Source organism: Syngnathoides biaculeatus, chromosome 2, assembly GCF_019802595.1.
Source record: "Syngnathoides biaculeatus isolate LvHL_M chromosome 2, ASM1980259v1, whole genome shotgun sequence".
NCBI classification, from domain to species: Eukaryota; Metazoa; Chordata; class Actinopteri; order Syngnathiformes; family Syngnathidae; genus Syngnathoides; species Syngnathoides biaculeatus.
In genome coordinates, this window is record NC_084641.1 from 25597385 (window position 1) to 25625312 (window position 27928).

At 42.8% G+C, this 27928-nt stretch overlaps 1 protein-coding gene across 13 annotated transcripts in view; it reads left to right on the forward strand.

Annotated features, from left to right (window-relative positions):
- LOC133512970 (nuclear receptor coactivator 3-like) overlaps nucleotides 1–27928 on the forward strand; it is an 89419-nt gene that overhangs the window by 17463 nt on the left and 44028 nt on the right. The window contains exon 1 of one of the 13 annotated variants that reach the window (XM_061843196.1): nucleotides 24834–24943. The exons of 11 other annotated variants lie outside the window; for them this stretch is intronic. The gene's annotated coding sequence lies outside the window, so the exon portion shown is untranslated. Of the gene's footprint in view, nucleotides 1–24833; nucleotides 24944–27928 lie in introns of those variants that run through there. One more of the 13 variants, XM_061843186.1, reaches the window with a different exon arrangement.

Consider the following 27928-nt stretch of genomic DNA (forward strand, 5'->3'; position numbering starts at 1 on the left):
TACGCCCACAATAACAGTTCTTTGTCTTGATTGAAGAGACGCTATAACTTAATAACCAACATACTGAAAATTATATTTTTTGTCCCCCAGCCCCCCAAAAAAAATTCTGGACTTTTTTTTTTTTTTTTTTTTAAATAAATCACAAACTTATTTGTGATTGGATGATTGTAATGACATCCATGTTCTGCAATATTAGTCATCTTAACTTCATTACTTTTGTTACGTTTGGGTTGCTCCAACAAATAAAAGAAATTCAGTATCAATTAAATATTGTTTGATCAATTTTTTATTATATTCTGTTAATGTTTAATACGCACATTTTTGGAATGCGAGAGCGGGTAAAACATGGAGCGCTTGGGATTCAAATCCAAAACCTCAGAACTGTGAGACTGATGTGCCTTTTTTTTTTTTTTTTGCACTATGGGTCTTTCAACAAGGTAGGGATGTGGCAAATAGCATAAACAAACAAAAAAACAACAACAAATGACTCTCGAGACTCTAAAATTGAAACGTACTTATGTTACTAAAGATAAGGGTAATATAAACATTTTTAATTCATGACATAATTTACACCCAATAGCATTGCTGCTCACATCCTCCTTTACACACCAGTGGCTCTTGTCTCCTCTCTTAGAAAAAGTACAATGGATTTAATCTTCCTCAATGCCAAGGTCGTTTTCAGATCCACCCGTTCCCCGCTTCTTGTTCACCATAAATCGTCTTATTTTAGTTATAATTCTATATCTGCATTACGAGCAGTCTTACTGATTATATCCGTGCTTCAATGTGACAAAGACTGAAAGAGTTATTGTAAATTCAAAAGTCACAGTGAATGTTTTTCCCAGTATTTCCCATCCCCCACTCCTACCTTTTTTTTAACCATCCATTTTCTTTGCCCCTTATCCTCACGAGGGTCGCGGGGAGTCCTGGAGCCTATCCCAGGTGTCAACAGGCAAGGAGGCGGGGTACACCCTGAACTGGTTGCCAGCCAATCGCAGGGCACATAGAGACAGACAACAACTGCACTCACAATCACACCTTGGGGCAATTTAGGGTGTCCAATTAATGTTGCATGTTTTGGGGATGTGGGAGGTTAACGGAGTGCCCGGAGAAAACCCACGCAGGCACGGGGAAAACATGCAAACTCCACACAGGCAGGTCCAGGATTGAACCCAGGACTTCAGAACTGTGAGGCCAACGCTTTACCGGTTGCTCCACCGTGCCGCCCTTCCTTTTTTTAAAATGTAATTTAATTTAATTTAATTTTCACAATTTTTTTCATGATAACTCACAAACTGGAGTTAAATCACAGAGCACCTTGTCCTGAAACAAGGTTGTAGTGAGGACACACAACTAAATGGATCTATGTTTTAATGATTTATGAAATTGATTCAATAGAATCAGTTTTATTTGCCCAAAGTTCATTTAAGAGTCCATCATTCAGATGATTTATGTCGTGTTATGCACAGCAGTTGCCGTATGTAGATATGCAATTTTTTTGTATTTTGTCTATACATATGCAATTACATTTATAACTTAAAAATACCGTCAATATTACAACATATGGATTTTGTAAAAAAAAAAAAAGTAAATACGAAACGCCAATCATACACTCTTTGAACCGCTTTCACTCAGAACCAAATCGCACAGATTGAATATAGAGTTTATAGAATATATATAGAATATAAAATTACATGAAATTAATGCTTTTTAGACTATATCTACTTTTTGATCATTTTACTTGCACAGTATGCGGTTTTAATTGTCTTTTTTAAAAAATATTTTGTCATTTTTATTGTTTTTATCCTGTTTTGAATGTTGTCTCTTTTGTTTTCAAATGCCTTTAATCATGTAAAGCACATTGAGTTACCGCGAGTATGAAATGCGCTATACAAATAAATTTGCTTTGCTTTGAATCTTTTTGCCAATATATAAATAAAGTACACAATTTAAATATCAGGTATCACACAATATGGTGACTAAAAGAATAATTAAAAATTTTAAATAACTGCTTTAAGTAACATGCATACTATTAAAGTGCTAATAAATGAACAGTTTCAGAAGTTGAGTTTTAGGAACACGAGAATTGTTAGTTGATTGTTTTGAAGGCCCAACTGTGGTGTCTCAGTCTAAACACGAGAGGAGCCATGTAGGAGGAAGATGTAGATAAAGAGAGGAAGAAGACATAAGAGGCAAAGAAGAATGTAGCGTGACGTAGCTGGATAGTAGATAAATAGATGCCGTATAAGATTGGTATGCTGAGCTTCCATTAATGCTCACCATGGAGAGGAAAAAAAAAAGGGATTATTGGTTTTATTTTCAATACATACTTTTCCCTACTCCATGGGATTTCACTACAAAGACCAAGTCCGAAATCTTGTTCTAATAGATTCCGATCTGACTTTCACAGTCATATCAAATCACTTACAAAAACAAAAACAAAAAAACACCTTTTCTCATTTTGACCACATATCTAGAGTGAAGGCTTGCATGTATCAAGCAGACCAGGAAAAGCTCATCCATGCTTTTATCTCAAGTAGACTTGACTACTGTAAAGGTCTTCTGGCTGGACTCCCAAAAAAAGTGTAGTAGTAGCTAATTCAGAATGCTGCAGCTCGCGTTCTGACCAAAACAAAGCGGTCAGAGCATATAACTCCAATCCTAAAGTCCTTGCACTGGCTTGCAGGCAGATTTATAATAGTCTTTAAAGTTCTGCTACTGGTCTATAAATCACTAAATAATTTAGGTCCTGAATACAAGACATGCTTACTGAATAAGAACCTAGTAGAGCTCTGAGATCAACTGGGTCAGGTCAAATAGTGGAGCGCAGAGTCCAAAGCAAACATGGTGAAGCAGCGTTTTGCTACTATGCTGCAAAAAAAATGGAACAAGTTGCCAGCCCCAAGTGTGAATGTTTTTATATCTAGATAAAAAAAACTCTTCATTTTTAGAGTATTTCCACTTTTTAATTATATTCCTTGCACTCCATGCTGTTTTTAAATTATCTTTCATCATTTTTTTATATATTTTTATTGTAATTTTCAAAAATTTTTCCCCCTGTTTTGGATGTTTTATTTCTTTGTGTTAAAATGATTTTAATCACGTAAAGCACATTGAATTGGATGAAATGCCCCATATAAATAAATTTGCTTTGATTTGCACTGCGAGACTTCCGCGGCAGCTCTGATTGCGTTGCGACGACAACAACTGTAGTCTGCAAAACGTATGAAAGACATTGTGACAAAGACGATCAAAAGTCAACAATCTCATTCGATCTACTGTAGCCAAGGACTTGATTCCTTTTTATAGAGTGGAAAAAGATGCATTCATAAAGCGGAAGAAAACATTCGGTCCCAGATACGAGTTTGCCAGTAAGAAATATTTTGCACAGGAAATATTGTCTGAACCAGGGGTGTGCGATAGGATGCGATATGCGTCAGCGTATCATTTATGCCATCGCTTGATTCAGGTGTGCCCAATGGGTGGGTTGCACGTGACGTCAGGAATGTTCATCCGGGTGCTAGACCGCCAAGCAGTCTGCTCCCCGTCGTCGTCTTGCCAGGTTTTTGTTGCATCTACGGATGTGGAAATCGTGGAAAAAGAGACATTGGGAAGTGATTTTTCCGTGTTCCAAAGATTAGATTCCATGAAGGAGAAGATACAATGGAGTTATCGAAAAAGGCTTGCAATTGTACGACGTGCAGATCTGAACGAAGCTCGAGTACACGAGGCAAATGGTGATTTGAAAGTCTGTTCTGATCATTTTGTAAGAGTTAAGCATGTAAATTTCTAGTGTTCGGATATTCTACTTCAGGGAAGTCTTTCCGATCCTTTGAAAGTACGTCGTTGTGGAGAGTATACGGATCGATATCTTCACAGACTTAGCTCTTCTGTACATCTCTAGCTTTGGCGACATCATCGAGTGAATTAAACTAGGCAGAAAATGTCCGCCGCTCGCCGCTTACACGTGGATCTGTGGATGTTGCCAAGGTGATGTCGTCTGCAACGCCTAGCTTGTTTGTAGAAATGGCCGCGATTCGATTGAGGGCGCATTTTTGTCACGTGATTGCAACCCAAGCGTACGTCGATTGAGCGTTTGACCAATCCTTTCCTTTTCTGACGTCACTGCGCATGTGCACATAAAGGCGGGTTCTGGCGAGTTGGTCTCCAATTTATGTCTCCTGGTTTTTTCACAGCCGTCGCGGCGGCGATACGCTATTGCTCGCGTTCTTTGCGTTTATCTCCGTCAATAACGTGTACATTGTTGTGTTCGCCGTAGTCCATTGATTTGCAAATCACTGTATCCTGTTGTCATCTCTTTAACACAATGTCCCAACTTCACTGGAAATAGATCGAATCATATTCAATTCTGAATCATTTACTGTACATTTGCATAAAGATTTATTAGTGTGTAACAAAGTTTGTGCGAGCACAGAACACACACAAATTTTTTACAGTATTTCATAGTACATCAGTATAAACTGTTAATGACGTGGCAATGACAGACACCTAATTTCACTCAAGCTAGTGCGTCATGAGCATGATTTTGACTTTGACTAGGATGATTTATGACTGTTCCCCTTTTAACCTCTGTCGTGACACACTTTGTCTGTACAAAGAAGATTTAGGAGGGAGGGCAGCTTGTTGCGCTGAGATTGTGGTCCCGCGACAAACAATGTGCGGCGCTTGTTTTTAGTGAAGAGAGTTTCTATTTAGCCACAAAACAAACAGGATAAGGTTCTGGAGAAGGGTTAAGGACGTGTTTTAGGCCAGATTCGGTTTCACGAGGGATGATAGGATAGGTTTGTGGTTTTAGTCCCGCAAGGGGATTTGAAGTAGCAGAAGAAGGCACAGGGCATAAATAACATACAAAGAAGTTTACCAAAACCATTCGTGTCACTCCAAAGGTCCGGTAACTAAAATCTAATGAAATCCTCATCCTCTGTGCCACTTCTAAACATGTCCGCCAATTCCAGAGGTAGAAGACACGCCGCTTCCTCTTCAATGTCGCTTACGTCAGACTCATCATGAGTGGCGGTTACAACTAGCCTATTCCAGCCTTTCTGAATCCCGACAGGATGGTTTTGGTGTCACGGAAGCCCATACTTTGTCGACCCATCCAATGATTTCTCGGAAAGTTGCATGGCTGATTCACCCGGAAGCTGTGCTCTCCAACCGTCATCAGATACTTGGGCCTAGAACGCCCTCTTATACTTGTCAGTGTGAAAATAACAGATAAGGTACTTGAAAAATGGATGGATGTAATAATGTGTTCATGATTTCACACCCCTGGCCCCGTAGCTCAGTGGTTAGAGCACTGGTTTGGTAAACCAGGGGTTGTGGGTTCGTATCCCACTGGGGCCTCCGCTCCCTGAGAAGGGTTGCGTCAGGAAGGGCATCCGGCGTAAAAATTGTGCCAAACGTATATATGCGTTCATCTGAGATGATACGCTGTGGCGACCCCGAAAGGGACAAGCCGAAAGGAAAACAACAACAACTCAAACTGATAAATTGGCATTTGCAAATACTCTTTCATTTTGAATTTGATGGCTTCACCACATTCTACAAATGCTGGAACGGGCGAGAAAAGACTGGGAATGTTGAGGAATGTTAAAAAACTAAAATAAGAAACCTTTTTGGAACATTCCATGGGTTGAGCAGGTGAATTGGAAACCGGTGAGTGTCATGATTGGTCATGCTGGCCGAGGTTCACCACTTTGTGAACAACTGATTGAGCAAATAGTCCAACAGTTTAAAAGCAATATTTCTTAACATACAATTGTAAGGAATTTAAATTATTCTTGGTCCATTAGATCATCAAAAGACTGAGAATCTGGAGAAATGCCATGTATGTAATCGCCAAACCCGAAAACCCAACATTGAATCGCCTGTGTGTGACCGTCAGTCACTCGGGAAGCACTACGTTAAAAACCGACATCGCTGTGTAAAGGATATTGCCACATGGGCTCAGTAACACTTCAGAAAAACTATAACGCGGTTTATCGCTACATCTCCAAATGCCAGTAAAAGCTTGAGAAATGCAAAGTGAACGGCGTACATCAAAGACAAAAACAACCATCCAGATTGTTATCAGCGCAAAGTTAAACAACCGGGAGGTGATATGTCGTACCAAACTTTTTGAGGGATTACAAAGGTTACATTAAAAAAAAAAAAATGAATAATATTCAGTCCATGAGAGCTTTCATTTTCCTGCAATATTGATGGTAAATTTGGAGCGCGTAGAAATATTTCACATGCATTTTATTTTCTAATGTATGTAATGACTGCTTGTCTTAAAAAGGTATTGAACTTTAATTTCAAAATTTAACATTACTATATTTAGTTTTTTATTTTAAAATGTGTTACTGGGCATTTTACAACAACATAAAGAACAGTGGTACCAACTTATTTGTGGCCAATTTCATTTTTTTTTCTATTAATTTCAGTAGGAAAGTTAATTTCATGAAGGAGTGATTTGTGTCACAAGCATCATGGAACAAATTGAACTCAAAAGTTAGCACCTTGATAATTACTAAATTTGACAACTGGGATTTGTCACCAAGTATGAAATTGATAAGGAACCATTCATGTCTGCACAATTAGCGGCGCCATGTATTGGGTCGATTTTGATCATCTGCTTTTCTTCAGGTCCATCTTCATTTTCCTCTTTTTTTTTTTTTTTGCTGTCATTTAAATTGCAAAGCTGAACCCTCACATTAGGAATATTAATAATATATTAATATTGGAATTTTTAAAAAGGAAATGAAAAACTGGCAGCATGGTGGTTTATCTGGTAAAGGGCTGGCCTCACAGTTCTGACGTCCAGGGTTCAAACCCGGCCCCGCCTGCGTGGAGTTTGCATGTTCTTCCCATGCCTGCGTGGGTTTTCTCCGGGCACTCCGGTTTCCTCCCACATTCCAAAAACGTGCAACATTACTTGGACACTCTAAATTGCCCCCAGGTGTGATTTGAGTCCGGCTGTTTGTCTCTATGTGCCCTGCGATTGGCTGCCAACCAGTTCAAGGGCGTACCCCGCCTCCTGCCCGTTGACAGCTGGGATGGGCTTCGGCACTCCCCGCCACCCTCGTGAGGATAAGCGGAAAAGAAAATGGCTGGATGGATAGTTATTTATACCTTATTCAGCCATTTTAACTCACCAGAACAGGAAATGTAGAAATGCAGATACAATACAATACAGAAAAACTAGTTTTGCCATTTTACAAATCACCTGAATAAAGTGCTTCTCAAAGAAATAATTTTGATGTGTAAGTATGAGTACCACATTTTTCAACAAGAACGTACAGCCTTTGTGGCGTGATCCTCGTGAGGATAAGCGGCAAAGAAAATGGATGGATGGATGAAATGAAAAACTGCACTGGTGTCCCACGCTGCATTTTGGGCTAATGTTAAGGCAAAGTATAAAGGCTCCTTTTTTGTGTGAATATTTTTCATAAGTTAATCAATGAATGAGAAAGATGCGGGTGGTGGAGTTGTATTATTTTTTTTTCTTTCTCGTTATCGTGTCATCTTTTTCCATCTAAGCCTATCTCGTGCATCCTTCTCTCTAACACCCGCAGTCCCCATGTCTTCCCTCACAACATCCATCAACCTTTTCTTTGTTCTTTTTTTCCTCTCGCTCTTTAGCACCCTTCTACCAGTATACTCACTCTCTTGCCTCTGGAAATGTCCAAACCATCGAAGTCTGCTCCCTCGAACCTTGTCTCCAAAACATCCAACTTTGTCTGTCCCTCTAATGAGCTCATTTCTAATCCTATCCAAGCTGCTCACTCCGAGCGAGAACCTCATCATCTTCATTTCTGCCACCTCCAGTTCTGCTTCCTGTTGTTTTCTTCAGTGCCCACCGTCTCTTATCTGTACATCATGCCCGGCCTCACCACTGTTTTATGAACGTTGCCCTTCATCCTAGCGAAGATTCTTCTGTCACAAAAACACCGCCAACTGTTCCACCCCGCTTGGACCCGTTTCTTCATTTCTTCACTTTCTTTCTCGTTATATTATTAGAAAAGCTCAATGTAAATCCAAATGACTGTATCGGTGTGAAGCAGCACTAACATAATAATAGGCTCTTTCTCAACCGTGAAGATCAAATGTCTTTCGCCCTTTTTATATGACCACATTGTTCATAATGCAAGCGTTCATGTTGGAATACATTGACACATCTTTTAAGAAAACAGACTTCTCCCTAGTTAATTTCAACATGTTGAACGTGGATCAAACGTCACGTCGCGGCGCTGTCGGCATTTTACCTGCATGCGCCCTGGCAAACTTTAGCGCACAATGCACTCATTCACTCTTATCAGTCTCTCTCGCTCTCTCTCCCTCTTAACTGTTCTAGTCCGATGGAGGAGGGAGGAGGGTGGCTGCCGGTGGTACAGTTGATGGCGGAATTGAACAGGGAGCATCATCCGTGGCCCCGCCTGTTAATTACGCCGCGCGTGCAGCGATGTGTTGGAGTGGCTGTTGAAAATTCTCGCGCGTGCGCGCACGCAGAGTCTCTTTAGAGGCTTAAAGCATTTCCACTCAGCAGCCGTGCTGACTCTCCGCCCCTGCGCCCTCCCCTCTCCGATGCTGTGATCAAACCGGTGCCTCTCCCCCCTTCGTAGAAACCCCCCCCCCCCCCTTCACACACACAGGCCCGATGCTGAGCACGCCGTGTATGCGCGCGCTTCTGCTCTTGCTTAATGAAAATGGTCATTTCTGGAAATAGAATTTAATTAGTGGGACAATAACCGCCGAGTCGGAGGTAAAACGTCGTCGTTGGATCTTTTTCGTGCGGGTCAAAATTGATTTAGCATCCGGAGCCACGCTCTGATTGGCCGGGGGAAGGTGAAATTTCAACCACGGTAAACTTTTGACCTCACTCGGCGAAGGCTGAGGAACACCCATAGCTGCAGCTCAAGCTCCCCTCCCGTTACCTTCCTCTCCTCCCCTCTTTACTCCACCACTCATTTCTACGTATTCCTCCGTTTACTCTGGTTTTCGCTTCCTTGCGGTGCAAAGCATTTCTGTAACAAATCTTCCCCCCCCCCCCCCCGACCCCAGCTCCAGCTGCATTTCACCGTTTCTTTATCCCCAATGAATTTGCACCGTGCTGCGTGCATATAGTCTGCTAAGGGAAGGGGGGGGGGCAGGGAAAAAGCTGAGGGGGAGGAGACAGGCGGAGAGGGGGATGGGAGTAGAGGCTGGGGGGGGGGGAGAAGCAGAGGAAGACAGGGAGGGAAGGGCAGGAATGTTCTGAACGTGTGCCACACATGCTCTCCCATGTACACACGCATTGCTCCACAGTAAAGAAAATTCAAAGAGTATAAATAGACCCCGAAACCAGTGCTCTTGTCTGATGAGCAGCGGGGCGGGAAGAGCCCCATCCTTACTGCTGGTAGTTTCTCTCATGACACACCAAACACCCTGGATGGGGGCTCCGGTTTGCGGTTTTTATTTGTATTTTTTTTTTTTTTTTTTTTTGAGCAGCTCTTTGCGTACATGTTCGCACTGCGCAGTACGGTATGTGCACAGCGTTCGCGCAAGAGCTGACGATCTGTTCGGGAAGCGCCGGTCTTCTTCTCGTGCTCCACATGCACATTTGGCGAGATTTCTGAGCATCCTTGAGGTGGAACGGAGGGCAAGCATCAGTTTTTAGATTTTAATGCAATTAAAAAAATCTTTTTTTGTGTGGGGATTAAGCGCAATAATGAATGGAGGACCGGCTGAGCGAAGAAAGAGGTTTTTTTTTTTTTTGTGAGGTCAGGATGTGAGACCTATTAGAAAGGTAGCACCGGAAGGATGTGGAGGGGCGGGGGGGGGGGGGGAGATGAGGCAATGGATGTTATGGAGTTAAACAGACTGAGCTGGCAGGAGGGTTAGGGGGATGACAGTGGGAGCTGAGAGCAATGCTGCTCCACCGCCTCGGGCCACACATCGGAGGTGCCATCCGGCCTTTTAATGTACGGAGTGCACTGCAGGTTTGGAGGTCCGTAGCTTTCTTCGCTACCCTCCTCTCACCTTGCCTCTCTGGCACACTCAGTTCAAGTAGGTGAGGGGTTGCACCCACAGCATCCTTTTAATAAGACCTCACACAGCACCGGGGCCCACCCCCACTCTGATGGCAATAAAAATTGATAAGGCGTAGCTCCGATTTCCCGACCGACCCCAAAAATTCCTGCCGCCCCTCACATTTTTACACCACGTAATAAATGTGACAAGTTCGTGGTTCTCCACGGCCACGCGCGCATTCGCGGTGCGCTCCGTGCGCCCCCGAAAGCAGTGATTCCCGAACAGTGTGCAGGGAGAAGAGATAGCGAGGGTGGACGACTTCAAATACTTGGGGTCAACAATAAAGAGCAATGGAGAGTGTGGTAAGGAAGTGAAGAAACGGGTCTAAGCGGGGTGGAACAGGTGTCTGGTATTCTATGTCGGTGATTCCCGAACAGTGTGCCGGGGGTACATTAGTGTCCCGTGAGCGCTTTTCAGGTGTGCCGTGGGAAGTTATCCAATTTTATGTAATTGCTAAAAAAAAATATATATATATATATATCTTTATTCATCTATTTATGCCAGTGAGGCACAATGACAGACAGGACAAAAAAAATCCTCTTCTATTAGATGGCAGGAAGTACATACAGTAATTAATCGATCCATTTTTGGTGATATTTACTTTTGTTGGCGTGCTGTGGAATTTTTTAAAATATGTGCCTTGGCTCTACAAAGGTTGGAAATCGCTGCCCTGCACAGAGTTGAGTCGGGTGTTTGACATCAGCCACGGCGGGCGGCGGCGTGGCTGTGTGCCACTTCCACGTGGGCGTTGCTGCACATTGTTCCGCCCTGATTACGTTGTGTATTTAATCCTTGTTTTTCACTTGTTGCCAGATCATTGTGTGTACATGTGTGCTCACGAGCGTCACCTCGTGTAAGCGCCTCGTCCCATATCATAGCGTGACTGAAATTTATCAAGTCAAAGTTACGTTTTCATGTTTTGCCATGTCCGATTTTTGACATTGTTTGGTGTTTTTTGGATCAAGCCTTTCGCCTTGTGATTTTTGTACCGTCGACCTGTTGGACTTGCTTGCCGTGTATGACCTCTGCCCACTGATCTTAAAGTGAGACCGGTGGAATATATGTGCGGTCCGGCCCTGTTAGCACTGCGCTAGCGTGTTACTGCCGTGTCTCAGTGATTTTTACCAGTATGTTTTTGTTTTTGTTTTTTTTTTTAAACCAGTGTGATGGTCTGAGCAATCCCGGTGCTGAAAAGGGCAATTTAGAGTGTGCAATTATCCATCCATCTATTTTGTTAGACACTTATCCTCACAAGGGTCGCGGGGAGTGCTGGAGCCTATCGCAGCTGTCAACAGGCAGGGGGCGGGATACACCCTGAACTGGTTGCCACCCAATTGCAGAGCACATCGAGACAAACTCACAGTCACACCTAGGGGCAATTTAGAGTGTCCGATTAACGTTGCATGTTTTGGGGATGTGGGATGAAACCGGTGTGCCTGGAGAAGACCCACACAGGCACGGGGAGAACATGCAAACTCCACATAGGCAGTCGCAGGATTTGATCCCCAGTCCTCAGAACTGTGAGGCTAATTCAACTGTGCCGCCCAAATTATAATTCCTGAATGACAAATATTTCTCTATTTATGTCTCTTCTACTCCGGTGACAAGAAGAACAATTAAATTCTCTGACATTAGCTGTAGGCAGCACGGTGGCTCAGTTGGTAAAGTATTGGTCTCACAGTTTTGACGTCCCTGGTTCAATCCCGGACCCACCTGTGTGGAGTTTGCACGTTCTTCCCCGTGCCTGCGTGGGTTTTCTCCGGTCACTCCGGTTTCCTCCCACATCCCAAAAACATGCAATATTAATTGGACACTCAAAATTGCCAATAGGTGTGATTGTGAGTGCGGCTTGTCTCTACATGCGCTGCGATTGGCCGGCAACCGTTTCAGGGCGTACCCCGCTTCCTGCCCGTTGACAGCTGGGATAGGCTCCGGCACTCCCCCGCGACCCTCGTGAGGATAAGCGGCGAAGGAAATGGATGGATGGGTGACCCATTTGCATCGGAGTGTGGTGACTGACAGCTGTGTTTGTGGGTAGCCGTGCATGTTGCCATGCAGTTTCTCTCCTTGGTTGCTATGTGCTTTTGTTTGTAGGCGTGACGGATAGCAGACAGGCAGGTAATGTGATTTAGATGTGCTAGCTACCAAGAGTGTGTCCTTGTGTGCGCGCACAGCTGTATATTTGTTTGTTTTGGTGCATCTACTACATCATGCCCTCCTCGTTTCTTGTCAAACCCCCACCACTCAGCACCCTTTTTTCCCCCGACTGAGCATTTTTTGGTCAGAGAGCAATTAATACTAAGACAAGGTGTCGGGGTCTTTATTTGGCCACTTAGCAAAAGTGTGACGATGCACGCGAAGAACAAAGTAAGTATGCCAGAGGAAATTCTGCCTTCTCACCAAAACCACACACATGGGGTGCCGTGACTTGATTAGGTCCGATTATGACTCGGAATATCTCGGAGGTTTTTCACTGTCACGCTCTCCGTAGAAAAAGAGTGTCCCGTGAGGCTTTGTTGTACTCGCACGTGGTACAACTGCGCTGGCATCGCCGCGGCTCTCCCGCGCGCAGTTTTCAAAACGTCCTGCAGTTCTTCTCCTCTCAGAGTTGTCGCTAGGGCTGGTATTGGCTCAGATGGCACACCGTGGAGTTTCCTCAGCACTTTTTGACTTCCGGTCGCCATTTTTACTTTTATTTCTGTGACAAGGAAGAAAGCATTAACAATTGCATGTCTCAGTCACTGTGATTTGACGGGTGCGCATGCGCCCGCGTGCCATCGCACTCTCAAATCTGCACAAGTCGAGCATGAAAAATCACCCGTGTAAAATTTGTTACAAGTAGAAATACATAGATGTTGAAAGACGTCGCTTATTTTGTTTAGTCTTGACCAATGTTCCCTCTAAGCTGCGCAACTGCGCAATTGCGCACTCGTCGCACACTCACAGCGCGCATGAAAACCGATCCAGTGAACCACAGCCTGACGTCTTTTGACACGGAAGCACATGGTCTCTGCTCAGCCTGCTTCTACTTCCTAGTTTACCTAACATTGACCCCCCCCCCCTCCCACCACTCTTAATGGGGTACATTCATACAGTACAGCCTCGGTTCTCAACCACAATCTGTTCTAGAAGGCGGTTCGAAAACCGATTTGTTCGAAAGCCGAATAAACTGCCACGCGCGTTCTGTTATTTACGTATTTCCGTTTTTTTTTTTTTTTTTTTCGGGGGTTCGTTTGAATTGACAATAACAAAGTGCTTTGTGGGTGGGTGAGCTGGTCGGGCCCTGCACGTTCTGTTTTTTCCGGGTTTTTTTTGGCGTTGTGGGAATTCACAACAAAGCGCGTCGTGGGTCAGCTGGTCTGGCCACGGGTGTTCTATTATTTCCGGGTTTTGTTAGGGGGCGTTCAAGTACCGATTTTCATTCGAAAACAGAAGCAAAAAAAAAATCTAAAAATTTTCCACTGTGCAACTGCGCACTTGTCGCACACTCTCAGCATGAAAACCGATCCACCGCAGTCAACCACAGCCTGACGTCTTTTAACACGGAAGCACACAGTCTCTGCTCAGCCTATTTCTGCTTCCTAGTTTACCTGACACCGCCCCCCTCCGCTCTTAAAGGGGTACTCATAATTAAAAACAACACACACCGGAAACTTTATATCTGCGGGCATGACTGACCCTACCTGCTACTTCAACGAATGGATCTAAATGACCTGATGATACATTTAATTAGTCTGTAAATCGATTAAGAAGGCGGCCGCATATGTGGAATATGGAACCATGAGGAACGTTGAGTACGTCATCGCAGCATGTGACTAAAGACCACTCTCTACTCCCACGGTCGTGCGGCCGACAACGGCTGCATTGCATCACGTGACCGACACATTACCCCACGCAGCACCTCTGCGTAGCTTGTGAAGTTAAAAAAATTGTTGATGCAGGTGAAGGCATGAATGACCCGTTTTAGTTACATCAGCACTCAAAGCGCGCCGGGAATGTTCACAGCATGCTTTACCGCACGACCAAGGATGTAAATCGCGTTTGCATATTTTGCGTTTTTAAATTATTTTCTAGTTTGCAATTCTCTCTGAGTTACAATTTGACACCGTGAGTGTGAACAAGATGTTGACTAACGACTTGCCTACACTGTCAGTGTGTGGTTAAACGTAAGCTTCTTCAGATGTTTAAAATTCCAATTGTTCCTCACCGCCTCGTGAGCCCCACCCTGCGGTCTCATACGTGCATGCTAACACATATGCTAGTTTGAATGCATGCTATCTATGTAGCCATCATGTTTGATTGTACATTAATGATGCATTCAGATAAAAAATATTTGCAGAATTTGGAACTTCTTTGCACACACAAGGCGCGCTGTCCTTTTTGGAGAAATTCCAAGACTTTTAAGTGTATTTTATGGTCACAAATTGCGGTACATGTCATATAAGGGCGTTTTAATACTGCATCTATTATTCGTGGATTTTCTGGATCCGCGGGAGGGCTCTGCAACGTAACGCCCCCCCCCCCCCCCCCCCACACACACACACAGATACTGTATACCTTTCAGGCAGGAGCCAAGTGTGGTATGTGTGTGTGGGGAAGTATTTTCGGGACATGGAACAATATTAAGCCACTGCAAATTATACATTGCAAAGTGGATCATGGCCTCCTCAGGTGGTGACGGGGGTGGGCATTGGCCGCTGACTGGCAAGCACCAAGTTTTGAGAGCCCGCTGTTAGTCAGTCGAGTTTCTTGAATTGTCCACGATAGTTTAGAATTAGATGTTCATATTCTGTTTGTCTTTTTATTTTACCGTGTAATGTGATAATGTAAACAGCTTTCAGTGGTGGTTAGAAGCGCAAACTATGATCTGTGTCGCCTTGAAAGTGACGCACTTTTTCTCCGTGGTTGCATTTGTCCTTGATGTGAAGATGAAACTATGCTGCAGTTTGTTTCTATAACTCGTTTGTCGTGTAATTAACGCTGCCTTGCTTTTTTTGTGCAACTCCCAGTTTTGTTTACTCAAATAGTGATGCAATGGTGGCGTAGGCTGTGTTAAGGTACGCGTTGTAAATAAGTGTTTTTTTTTTTCTTTCGGTACAGGACTATTAAGATTGCAAGAGGATTTTTTTCTTTTTTTTTAAAACAATGTGTAATGTCGTTTTATTGGTTTTTGCACGATAATTTGCATTGGAAATGACCAGGATGCTCTTTTGGAAGAATATTTAATAATTATAGCAGCCAGACTGCTGCTTGTTGTGAAGTGAGTGGATCAACCTTGGGCCTTCAAGTAAAAGCAAAAACTTGATCACTCAATGGCTCATATTTCAAAAAAACTCATAAGTCAGCTCATTACAGGTGTGTTGTCCACACATTCATTTTCTTCTTTTCTGAGATTGGGTTGCTGGGCAGTAGGTTTAGCAGGGACTCTCTGACATCCCTCTCCCCAGCCACTTCATCCACCTCTTCCGGAGGGATCCCGAGGCGTTCCCAGGCCAGCAGAGAGACATAGTCTCTCCATCGTATCCTGGGTTGTCCACGGGTCTCTTTCTGGTGGGATGTGCCCAGAACACCTCACCAGATAGGCGTCCGGGAGGCATTCGGATCAGATGCCCCAGACATCTGGCTCCTGTCAATGTGGAGGAGCAGCGACTCTGCTCGACTCCCTCCCGGATTACCAAGCCTCTCACCCTATCTCCAAGGCAGTGCCCGGACACCCTCCAGAGGAAATGCATTTCGCCTGCTTGTATGCGGATCTTGTTCTTTCAATTATGATCCAGAGCTCGTGACCGTAGGAGAGGGTAGGAACATAGATGGACCAGTAAATTGAGAGCGTTTCCTTTCAGCTTAGCTCCTTCTTTACCATAACGGACCGATACAAAGTTGGCATTGCTCCAGATGCCGCATCAATAGGCCTGTCAAATTCCCATTTTTTTCCCCTCATTCGTGAACAAGATACTTGAAATCCTCCGCTTGGGGCAGAATCTCATCCCCAACCCTGCAGAGGGCACACCACTCTTTATGAGGACCATGGTCTCATACATGCATCTCCTTATTTTCTTTCAAGCTGCTTCACACTCTGCTGCAAACCGGTCCAGTGAGCGTTGAAGATCACAGCTTGATGAAGCCAACAGAACCATGTCATTTGCAAAATGCAGAGATGCAATACTGAGGCCACCAAACCAGACCCCATCCACGGTTCGCTTGCACCTCGAAATTCTGTCGATAAAAGTTATGAACAGATCAGTGACAAAAGGCAACTTTGGCCGAGTCCAAGACTCTCTTGAAACGAGTCCGACTTAATGCTGGAGACAAATTCTTTGTTTGTTACATACTTTGCCATTAAAGCTGATTCTGATGCTGTTTGTTATGGACAATCTGTGATGAGCACTGAAGTCCAATAAAAGAGCACCACTCGGGTTCTGATCAGAGGGGAGGGGGGCGTGGGGTGGCGTTTGCATTCCTCCCAATAACATTCTTCCAGGTCTCAATGTCATTGCCCATATGAGCATTTAAAGGTCAGATCCAATATATCCAATATCCAGAAATGCAACGAGCCGGCATTTTGGCTAACACGAAGGAACAACAAGCAAGCTTCCCGCAGGTAAAACTAATGGAAACAAACGAGTCCGCTGGAGGGCGCTCCTGTCCCGTACGTCACTTCCTGCTTGTTCTCGAAAAAAATCCCTCGAGAGGATTTTCATGGCGGGAGTTACAAAAAGCCATATATGTCAAAATCATGTTTTGTGGTGAACAAACGGACGAGTTCATACCAGCTGCCATTTTTTCATTAATAACACTAAAATTCATCCATTTTATGTCACTGGACCTTTAAGTCTCAAGCAGCCCCTCCAAGCACCCAGGGAGCAGCTTGGGGCATCGTCTTGCTCATGGACAGTTACAGCTGGAAGTCCGGGAGATATTGGCGGAAGGTCTGGTCGGGGTCTTTAACTGAGGTCCCCCATGGTGGCAGGGGATGGTCTTAATTGGAGCGCAAATACTTATTTTCCTTGACCTCTAATTTCAAGTCGTAAGGGCCCGCTAATGAAATCCCCCACCTATGACGTGGCCTGTGACAAAAATTGGTTTGACATCTCTGATATAATCCCACAATTCCTCAGAATTTGCTGAAGACCCATCCCCATCAGCTCGACCTCACCAAGCAAGAACATAAGAGCGCATTTAGATGGAATTTCACGAGTGGAAAGCTCAGAAGATTATATAGATTCACAGAAATTATACCATGTAGTTGACATTTTAAAAACGCGTGCTGATTTACACGGCTTTCAAAGTTGCCTATGTTTTTCTCTCCTGGGTTTCCGTAGAAACGTGCCAGTGTAGCACAGTGGGCAATCCTTGCCCCAGCGTCTCATTCAGATGCTTCCATTGTATCGAGGGTGAAGCGACAGCGTAATTGTGCCATATTGTTGCCATGGCAGCAGAATGACCATTACTTGCGTTCAAGGGGAGTGGCTTATTGATTGACCTCCTACACTAATTAAGCCTGTTGTGCTTCGACTGTCTTGTTATCCTTTTCCTTTAAAAGAAATTGAGCTAGTCATGTTTTTCTTTAATTCTTGTAAAAGTTATACCTGCAGTTTATGAAACTCAAATAATATTTTATTTTGAGCTATGACTGACCTCACCTCAGTGTTAATTAAAATGGTCTCCATGGTATCACAAGCCCTGTATAATTGTCTTCCATTGAGCTGTTTTTGTTTAACCCGGTTGGCTGTCCACTCTGAATTTACTCGATCGATTTTGGGGGAAAAAAATAATGATAACCAATCCAATCGTTATGTTGTGCAGAAAGGCCTTAAAGAGGAAATATATTTTATTTTTCTATCATACAAATGTTGCTAAAATTTCATAAAAGAAATATTTTTAAAAAATTCTCAACACAACAGAAATGCAATAAATTAGCGTCAAACTCGGTCTCAAAATTTTTTTAAAAACGTCACTTAGATTCGGCAAGTTCCGTAACTCCCCGGAATGTGATGTCACGTCCAGACAAAATATAGCCAGAGAGTGAAAAAGCAAGCAAACATGTTGAGGGAGTGTGTCGTATGCGGCTGTTCTGCGTCAAACGCTGACTGAATCAGTTTACACAAATGGCCTAAAGATGAACAGATGGGCAGGTTATGGACCAGGCTTGTGAAGACGAAGCGGGCGCATTGGACTTACAAATCAAAGTGGACAGTAATATGTTCCGAGCATTTCACGGAAGACTGCTTTGAAAACCCGGTACAGTGTTCACTTGGCTTCGGTAGCAAGTAAGTACGTACGTGTTTAATTGTTTTTTTATTGACAAGTATCTACCTCATTTTAAATGTAAGTACAATACAGATATATATGTCAGCTAATATCCGTATCCATGTGATGTTTAGAAGGTGATGAAATTTGGACACTGTATAAAGTTAGTGTACTGTTGACGCCGAGGTCTTCCTGAAATTCGACTGCGGCGGTGTGTGCTCTCGAGTGTTAGGCGTATTATTTAAAATACGGGCTAAATGACGTGAAGAATGAACTATAAACGTGATCTTTAAACCCAGAACGATACCGAAGGTTTCTTTTCTTTTATTTTATTTTATTTTTTTTTTTGTTTCGTCTGTTTCCTGGGTGGCGGTTGAAACGGAGGCTCGCAAGAAACAGTCATTAAGGATTTGTGTGTGACTCGGCCCCTTTGGACTTTGAAGCTTCGATTTTTTTTTTTTTTTTTTTTTTTTTTTTTGTTTCACGCCGATGCAGTCGCTAATACAACACAGCAACAAGCGACTCACTGTTGTGTGCAAGGAGCATCAGACATTTAAACGTGTTTGAATTAGATTATTTCGTCAACAAGGTGTACGTAGATTTCTTGAGGCATCTACCAGACTGTGTTTTGGGTGCAAAGTTCCACGTCAACTTCGTCAGGTCTCGCCGAATCCAGTCCATGTTTTCATTCGTCATCTCAGGTTCGAACATAGATGGTTGAATTACACCTGCGTGGAATGTTTTTCGAACACGGGAATTAGAGAATTCCTCTTCTTCAGTTCCTATCTCTTCCACAGAGCATTCCATAAAAACTTCATCCCTGCTGTCTATGTCCTCGAGATCCCACTCGCAGCGTGTATGATTGTCTGTATAAGAAGCCGTTTTATTTCCTGGGGTTGTCTGGATGTGATGTCACACAGCAGCAGCTTCGACAGAGCCTCGGATTGAAACATTCGGATGACTAAAATAATGTGCACTTTGGCGGTAATTTGTTTCTTAAATGTTGTGTTGAATTTTTAAAAATTTTTTTTATAAAAAATTAGCTAAATAAAATATAGGTCCTCTGGATTAGATCTTTAATGTCCTCAGTTGTTTCGATGGAATTCGGTCAGTTTTAAAGACGAGGGAAAAAATATGAGTGAGGTGCATTCAGTGACACTGTGTAAGTGGGATTGAATGTGTGGTTCTTTTGTAACAGTAAATCATCCATCCATCCATCCATCCATCAGTTTTATGACTTGCTTATCCTCACTAGGGTCACAGGAGTGCTGGAGCCTATCCCAGTTATATTTGGGCAGGAGGCGGGGTACACCCTGAACTGGTTGCCAGCCAATCAGAGGGCACATAGAGAACAACAACCATCAAATTATAATACAAATAATTTTCCTCGCTATCAATTTTTATCAGAATGCTTTAGTTAAAACTCTTTATCATGGTGTCATAAAATAGCATTTTTTTAATACTGTAGGAATTGATCAAATATTTTGTTAATATGGTCACCCAGAGTTACGAAGAATGTAAGCCGATTTAAAAACTAACATTCAAAAGCCAAGTCAAGCAACAAGTTTTTCCTCAAGGCTTTGAGATTGTCGGGTGCAAAAAAAGTGAATTAGTTCATTTTTGGAATCTTAAACTGAACTTTGAACTAGCTAGATTAGAAAATGAATTTACCCAACTTTGTTTTGGTCTGCAGTGATGAAAGTCCTCCGAATTTTCCCGGAATTCCGGATTTATAAATTTTCAGGAAAATTGCTCCAGAAAATTGAGGAAAAATTGCCTAGAATTAATCTGGATATTAGTTGACGACATTGAACGAAGATGCGTCTGAGTTTGTTGTTTTGATTTCACGAGCGTAGCCATGTTGAGGCACTGTCACTAGTAACAATAACGCCCCTCCCCTCGCATTCTCTCAAGACGTAGCTTATTTTGTGTGGGCTTGACATTAATGTACGCGTTCATTTCATAAACGTTGTTAACTAAACGAGCCTGCTCCGAAACAGGAAATGCAAGTTAACCGTACTGAGCATCTACGGAGCGTGTGTGAAAGTGCATGTTCAGAACTGCTTCACGTAATGCGAGCGCATTGACGTCGACAGTCATCAACATCATGAGGCACGTCAAAGGAAATTCAGTTACTTAAGGAGTGCTCATTGGCAGTGTGACTGTTTGTTCCAATGTTGCCACTAACGCCGATCATGTTGCGCTAAACTTTCAGCATTTTCAAAACATTGCGAGTATAGACAGTTCGTGTTTATTCCTTGACAGGCCAGTGCATTTAACTTTTCTACAGATAGTTTGTCAGTACAAGAATTTTTATTGATGGAAAAAGTTTGAAGATCGTTTTATATCATGTTCTACTTTTATCATCTAAAATTGGAAATTATCATTTCCAGGTTTGAAATTGTAGTTTTCTTTTTTAATTATGTATTTGTTTGTTTAATTTTTATTTACAGTTATGTTGTATTAATCCAGTAGGTCAGGGCTCGGGAACCTATGGCTCGCGAGCTCTATTGGTGGTTCCATGCGGAGACCTCATAGTGACATACTGTACATGTGATTTACAGAGAAGGTTTGTCCTGGTGGGGTTTCCGTCGTTCGGTGTGGGAGGCAACGCAAATGACGTAGAGACAGTTTGGCCTAGTGGGGGTTGCCGTAGTTTTTCCGTGGTAGTCGATGTCCAGAGGTGCACAAGGGTCTAGCGTTGATCGTGTCAGAACAACTAATTATGGAAACGCTTTTGACAAAGGTCGCTCAAAGAAAAAAAATATGAGGAGTCCCGACGTTTTCAACAAGACTGGACAGCCTTTGTGGAGATGGAGGGTTCTGCTGTGTGTTTAAGTTTCACAGATGGGGAGTATGCCAAAGCATTCATACTCAACGTTGCCAATCAACATTTTGCCAACTTTGCATAAAGACAAGATAATCAAACGAATAAATGACACGCCTTTGTCGGCTAGAACTGTTCATCATCCTACCCGCATGATGGCAAATCAAATTGAATTACGTTCACGATTAACAGATGGAAATCTCAACACCTGCGTGAAGGTTAATCTGACAAGGTATAAAACAGACGATCAAGCCATTAGCAAAACCAGGAAGGACCTAAAGTCGCATTAATGGGAAGAAGTGCTTTTGTCATCATTGGTTAGCAACATCATAATGTTATTTAAAAGAATTCAGAGACTTTAATGTACTCTAAAATTGTTCGCTCTACATAAATGCGCAAACACACATGTATTTAGTTTTTTAAATATTGCGTGGCTCTTTTGAAATTACGTTTTAAAATGTTTGGCATTTATGGCTCTCTCAGTCGAAAAGGTTCCCGACCCCTGCAGTAAGTTATTTTAAGGCCATCCCTAATCACACCCGCAACTTTATCTGTGTACATTTTTCAAATGTGAGTGACTGTGTGTAAGTAAGTAAGTTTCTTTAGGCTTGTCCCGTTAGGGGTCACCACAGCGTGTCATCTCAGATGAAACGTTCATATTTGTTTGGCGCAGTTTTTAACCCCTGATGCCCTTCCTCTATATATATCTCAAAATATTAAAGGCATCTGATTATACAATTAGTATTACTAGATCTATATCTAAGATAGTGAGCAATGTGGTCGAGTGTAACAGTACAACCCGACATAAGTTTGAGAGTTAAACGTTAATAGTAATTACTACAGATCGTCTTTAACATGTTTTGCTGTACGGTGTAGAAATTCTAGGATATATTTTTGTGTAGATTCTACATACTATAATATGTATAACGTGGGGAAAAGGACAATTTTAGATGTCTTTTTACTGAGTAGTTCACTTAATTCATTTGTCTTGAGATTAGATGGCATATTTTAATGGCAAATGTGATTTTGTGCTATCAGGTGATAGGAGGAGGGGGGGGGGGAATCTGGGCTTGGCCCTTGGGAAAAAAATAAAAAATTCGTCGGAAGTTCCCCAACTTCCAACCAATTTTGTATTTTTTTTTTTGGTCAGGACTTGGAAATTTTACTTTCAATTTTTGTCTGAATTTTGTTTACATATATCACCAGAATGCACCACAGCCATCTGTTTTTTTTTTTTTTTACAAATATTTCCAGAGGGGTGCATGCCCCCGGAGCCCCCTAGTGATCGCATTTGTATTTTCAGGAATTTTCACCAAAGTCCACTTTCATCTCTAGGTCTGTCATTCTCTTCTTTGCTTCCTTCTCCATGCCCCATATCTAGGCAGTCTTTTCTATTGCTCCCCCCAGTGGTTGGATGAGACACCACAGTACATGTTTGTTGCTTTTATCTATTTATTTTTAAAGCACTCGATTTGTGTTGAAGATGTCCGTCTGTTTCCTGGGTGGCGGTTGAAACGGAGGCTCGCAAGAAACAGTCATTAAGGATTTGTGTGTGACTCGGCCCCTTTGCACTTCGAAGCCTTTCAAGCTCTTCATCTTAGCTAAGCTTGATAAGAGCTAAAAACGAGAGCAGAGTCCCCACAGGAGGAGACCCAGCGACAATGTCAACGACTGGACGCTGTTTCAGGCTCACGCTTGTGCTCTAAAAAAGCAAGTTTCTTCATTTATTTACATCTATGTATTGTTAAAGGTATTTCTAAAATATTTTCCTGCGCTTTTGTTTCTAGCAACTGGTAGTTAACTGTTTAGAAGGGGCATTCTCAAACTTTGGGTCCAGTTAAGGAAACCTTTTTCCTCTCCTTCAGCAAAATTCTAATACTAATTAAACGCGTCTTTTCCAGGGGGAAAATGCTTTAACAATAACATTATAGGTGAAATATAAATAGAAATTGCTCTTTTCATCTTTGTTTTTACTGCAAAATGAATCAACCTTTATTACGATAACTTGGGACAATTAGAAAGCATACAGTACAGTACACAATAAGACACAAATAGATCAGGAAAATCTTTATTTTTAATAACCATAAATTATTTTTACCAAATTCCCTGACAAGAAGCGAGAATCCCAAAAAAATTCACCTGCGCTGTCCAGTATTTGGGGATTTATTTCACTGTCACACTGGAGGAATTTTTGGCCAAGACATTACTCTATCGATTTCCAGCCACTGAATCATTTCAAATTGTATCATTCTGAATTGAATTAATATCGTTCTTAATCGCGGTACGAATCGAATCGTTGCCGGCGGAGACGCGAGTCGACCTCAGGTCGCCAACTAGTCTCTAGGCCAGTGAGATAGGAGTCTCAAATGCAACATTTTGACATTCTTTTCGGATGTTTTGGCATGGATTTGTTAATTCATGACTGATTATTGATTTGATGATAAGGTTGAGCAATAACTGCAGCACTTCAACTGAATTTCAAACGACAACATTGGTCCTCGTGCTGTTTGTTGTCTTCCGGGTCAGCTGAGGGTGACTGTTGAGGACGTCAGCTTTACAGTCTTTATCTTACCCGTTTATTGTTGTATATCAGTTGTTTCCAGAACTCTTCCTCTGTCTTCACCAAACACCCAAGAATGCATCCGTTCCTCTTTGAGGCGTTCTCACGTGGCAAAATGAGAGGGTCAGGGTGGTGAGAACATGTACTTTGATTCCTGGCGGGTAGCCTGACTGAAATGTGACAAAGTTCAACAAAGGGTTTTAGTGACACCCCTAATTTAGGGCACTTCTGTGAAGCTTACTTTCGTCGTAGTAACAGACTGTATGATTGCCAAGCTTTGTCGTGTACTCTTCTGATCGTGCACAGCCTTCATTTTTTTTTCTGCCTTTTTAACTCTTGAGATTTTAAACGGATGACCCAACTTCTAGTTGTTCCGCAGCGCATGCTTGTTTGGTCTTAGTCTTTGATCATGAATGACACTTCTGCCCGTGTACACATGGAGTGCCTGTGGGTCGGTATGTAGCCGGTTTGAATCCCTGTTCCGATTGTCTGCGTGCCAAATTGTCCTTGAGCAAGACACTGAATCCAAATTTTCTCCCAGTGGGCTAGGCAGTTCCTTGCCTGGCAGCAGTGGCCCACTGATTTGTGAATCTGCTAATGTAAGACTCTGTGAAGTCTTTAGGCACTATGATATGTTAAGATAAAGCAGTATGTACACTATGCAGTCCATTTACCATTTACAACAGTGGAATGCATTTATAATTTTCTTTGATCTCGACAGTCCCTTTTGCTAACTTGTTCCCTGTGCTCATCACGCTTTCTGATCAATCTGAGGCTCTGCTCTGCAATGTAAAGTTTTTGTCCCTTATTTATCATTTGTAACGTAGTGATTTGTTGCATCCCTTGAGTTTGTTTATAAATTAGCTGTAAAGCCTGGATCAGACTACAAGGCAAAACTTAGTTACATTGGCAATATCTTAAACTACTGCCAGAAAATATGAATATATCTTAGTCAGGCCCCGGTAACACTACACAAGGTTTGTCACGATACCACCGTGTCCCGGGTTTTACATTTACTGGACATTATCTCTTTAAATCAAATACTGTTGGGGGAGGCGGAACCAGAAATCGTGTCACCAGTTAGCATGACTGGATACACCCATTACCATGGCAACAGCAACTGCAGTGGATCACAGCAATTGTGTTGGTAAAGAAGAACAAAAAGAAATGTGTGGTGCCGTCACCGGATCCTTGGCAGAGGACATTTTGGGCTGTCCATTCAAATAGACCTTGAGGTTTGTTCACATACTTTGAATGGGGCACGCAAAGAGGCAACATCACATGATCTAGCCAAGTAATGCTAGCAATAACATTTGTACGTAAACAGGACAGCATTCTGACGACAATGCGCTAAAGTTTGAATAAATACTGGTTTGGTTGCGTGAATAAATGACAACTGTGAGGAGTTGCAGTATGTAATCCTACTGGTCGATGTCAATGCACGCTGGTGGAGGCTTGACATTGATAGGCCACGCTACAAAGACGATATCCCTAAAAATCAAACATGCTAGACTTCATTTTGATATTGGCCAAATTGTTGGTTGTGGATTATGTCAGGCTACAAGACTTGTTGTCATTCCCCCCCAAAATGTTTTTGGCACCATATAATAGGCCTCAAAACCAAATCGGGCTAATAATGGGGGCTTCTTCTTCTTTTTTTCTTTCGGCTTGTCCCGTTACGGGTCGCCACAGAGTGTCGTCCTTTTCCATCTGAGCCTGTCTTGTGCATCTTCCTCTCCAGCCCCAAATGTCCTCATGGCTTCCCTCACAACATCCATCAATGTTCTCTTTGGTCTACCTCTCCCTCTTTTCCCAGGCAGCCCCATCCTCAGCGCCCTTCTACCAACATACTCACTCTCTCGCCTCTGGACATGTCCAAACCATCGAAGTCTGCTCTCTCTCACCTTGTCTCCAAAACATCCAACTTTGGCTGTCCCTCTAAAGAGCTAATTTCTAATCCTATCCAAGCTGTTCACGGCAAGCGAGAACCTCAACATCTTCATTTTTGCTACCTCAAGTTCTGCTTCCCGTTCTTCGCTATCTCTTCTCCCTGGAGCTTCACTCTTCCTCCTCCGCCCCTCACATTCCCCCACATATATTCTGTTTTACAACGGCTAATCTTCATTCCTCTCCTTTCCAGTGCGTACCTCCATCTTTCTAACTGTTCCTCCGCCTGTTCCCTGCTTTGACTGCAGATCACAATATCATCTGAAATCCTGAAATCTGATTGAGCCTTAAGCATAGTTACTTTTTATGGTGGGGTATTCAGGCAAATGTGATATTTTTGTGGCTGTCGTGGACTTGAATTTTAGAAAACAAAAGTTGTTGTTTCAGTAGAGTATAAATTAAAGTCTTTTAAGTCCTTTGATCAAGATCAGTTTGTGATTCCACTGTTTGGTAATTACCGATAGACAGCGGTGTTGCAACTTTAGTTTCCTTTACCTTCTTGGAAACAGTGACTCATGCAAGCACCTGTTTCCTGTTTCGAATATACTAATGTGGGTGGTGTCAGCCCACAGCAGACACGCTCACTGGCTGAATAAGAGTCACAAAATTCATCGATTCAGGTGCTTTCCCTCCACACTTTCTCCTCAAACCTTGTCTTCCACTCTGAAGTCAGCGGTTGTCTGCAACAGACTGCGATCCCAGTAATTGATCTCTAAAGATGGAATTTTTCTCCTCAACTTGTAATGACTGTTCCTAAAGGCCTATTTTATACTCCTGCTCTTGCGCAGCCGACAACACTTGCATTTGTTCTTGCAGATGCTGTTCCAGTGTCGCCGTTTTTGTTGCTTTGGTCCTTGTTCCAGAAAGGAAGTCAAAACTGCTGTCGGAAATGGTTACAAATTGCAGAGGCAACATCACCATGTGGTGTCCCTGCCTATAACAACCATAGCAAACGACCCGGTTTGGAGGGAAACTGGAGTACATTTTCAAAATTGCGCGCAGCGTTGCGCTCAAGTATAATATATAGATGGACATGGGAAAGCCACAATGACGTCATTGCAGTCGACGCCCCTACGGGTATATGGAAGCCTTAAGTGTCCTGAATTCCTATCAACCACAACCTTAAGACCACTTTATTCTCCCATGGTCGACAACGGCTGCATTGTATCACGTGACCTACATAATGCCTCGTGCAAGATCTCTGCGAAGCTTGCCACGCCCACGTGTAAAAAAAAAAAAAAAAAAAAAGTTGCTGCATGGGGAAAGCCGTGCAACTCAACTTTCATAATTTGTCCATTTTGGTCACCTGTTGTGATGGTGTATAGGGAGTCCTCGGTCTACGACTGAGATCCGTTCCTACAGTAGCGACTTAACTCGAATTTAGACTTAAGTCAGATTCTACCATTAAAGTTAGAATTTACATCAAAATACTTTATATAAAAAAAAACAAATAGATTGAGATAAACAAGATGATGTACTTAGCATTACGCTGAGAGGTGGATGGAGAAGAAGGCGAGGCTGTGGTTAGCTACTGTGAAGGAACCTGGTCCTCAATCCTCTCCATCTCGACAAGTATCAAAGAACTTTGTTTTGTGATCATTGTATCCGACATAGGGTCAGAACCCTTCACATGCACTGAAATATGGGCTTTGTCTTTAATAATTGTCACCACAGTCTACCGATTGAAGCCTTGGTGGTGTTGGTGTCTCTCCTTTCTCCAGATTTTCTTTTGGCTGCAGAAGCATTGCTAAAAGACACATCTTTCTTCTTTGGGGCGATTATGTTGGAAAAAGATGGGCAAAAAATGCGAAGATACTCCCGGCGCATAAATTCGGGCAAACATTAGCTAGACAAAATGGCGGACGGGCTTTGTAAGGTGGAAACGTCTTGGGTCGAGACTGTTTAACTCGAGGACTCCCTGGACACTGTTCCTCCCAGTTCAACGTACCACCTTCTTGATTGATTTTTCAGCATAGTTAAGTGTATCATCTGGTCATTTAGGACCATTTTGCTCAAACAGACATTCTTGTTGCGGAAAGGAAAATAAAAACAGCTCCTGGAAATGACCAAAATGCGCTGAGGAAACTCCACCCTGTGGTGTCCTTAGCCACTACCAGCGGTAGCGACACCTCTGAGTTGGAGAAGAACTGCAGCACATTCTTAAAACTGCGTGCGTAGGTTGCACTGGAGCATAAAGGGGCAAACTATGCGCCGAATGGCGGCACTGACGTCAGCGCGGTCTCTGCACGTGTGAGTATAAAGAGGCCCGAAGG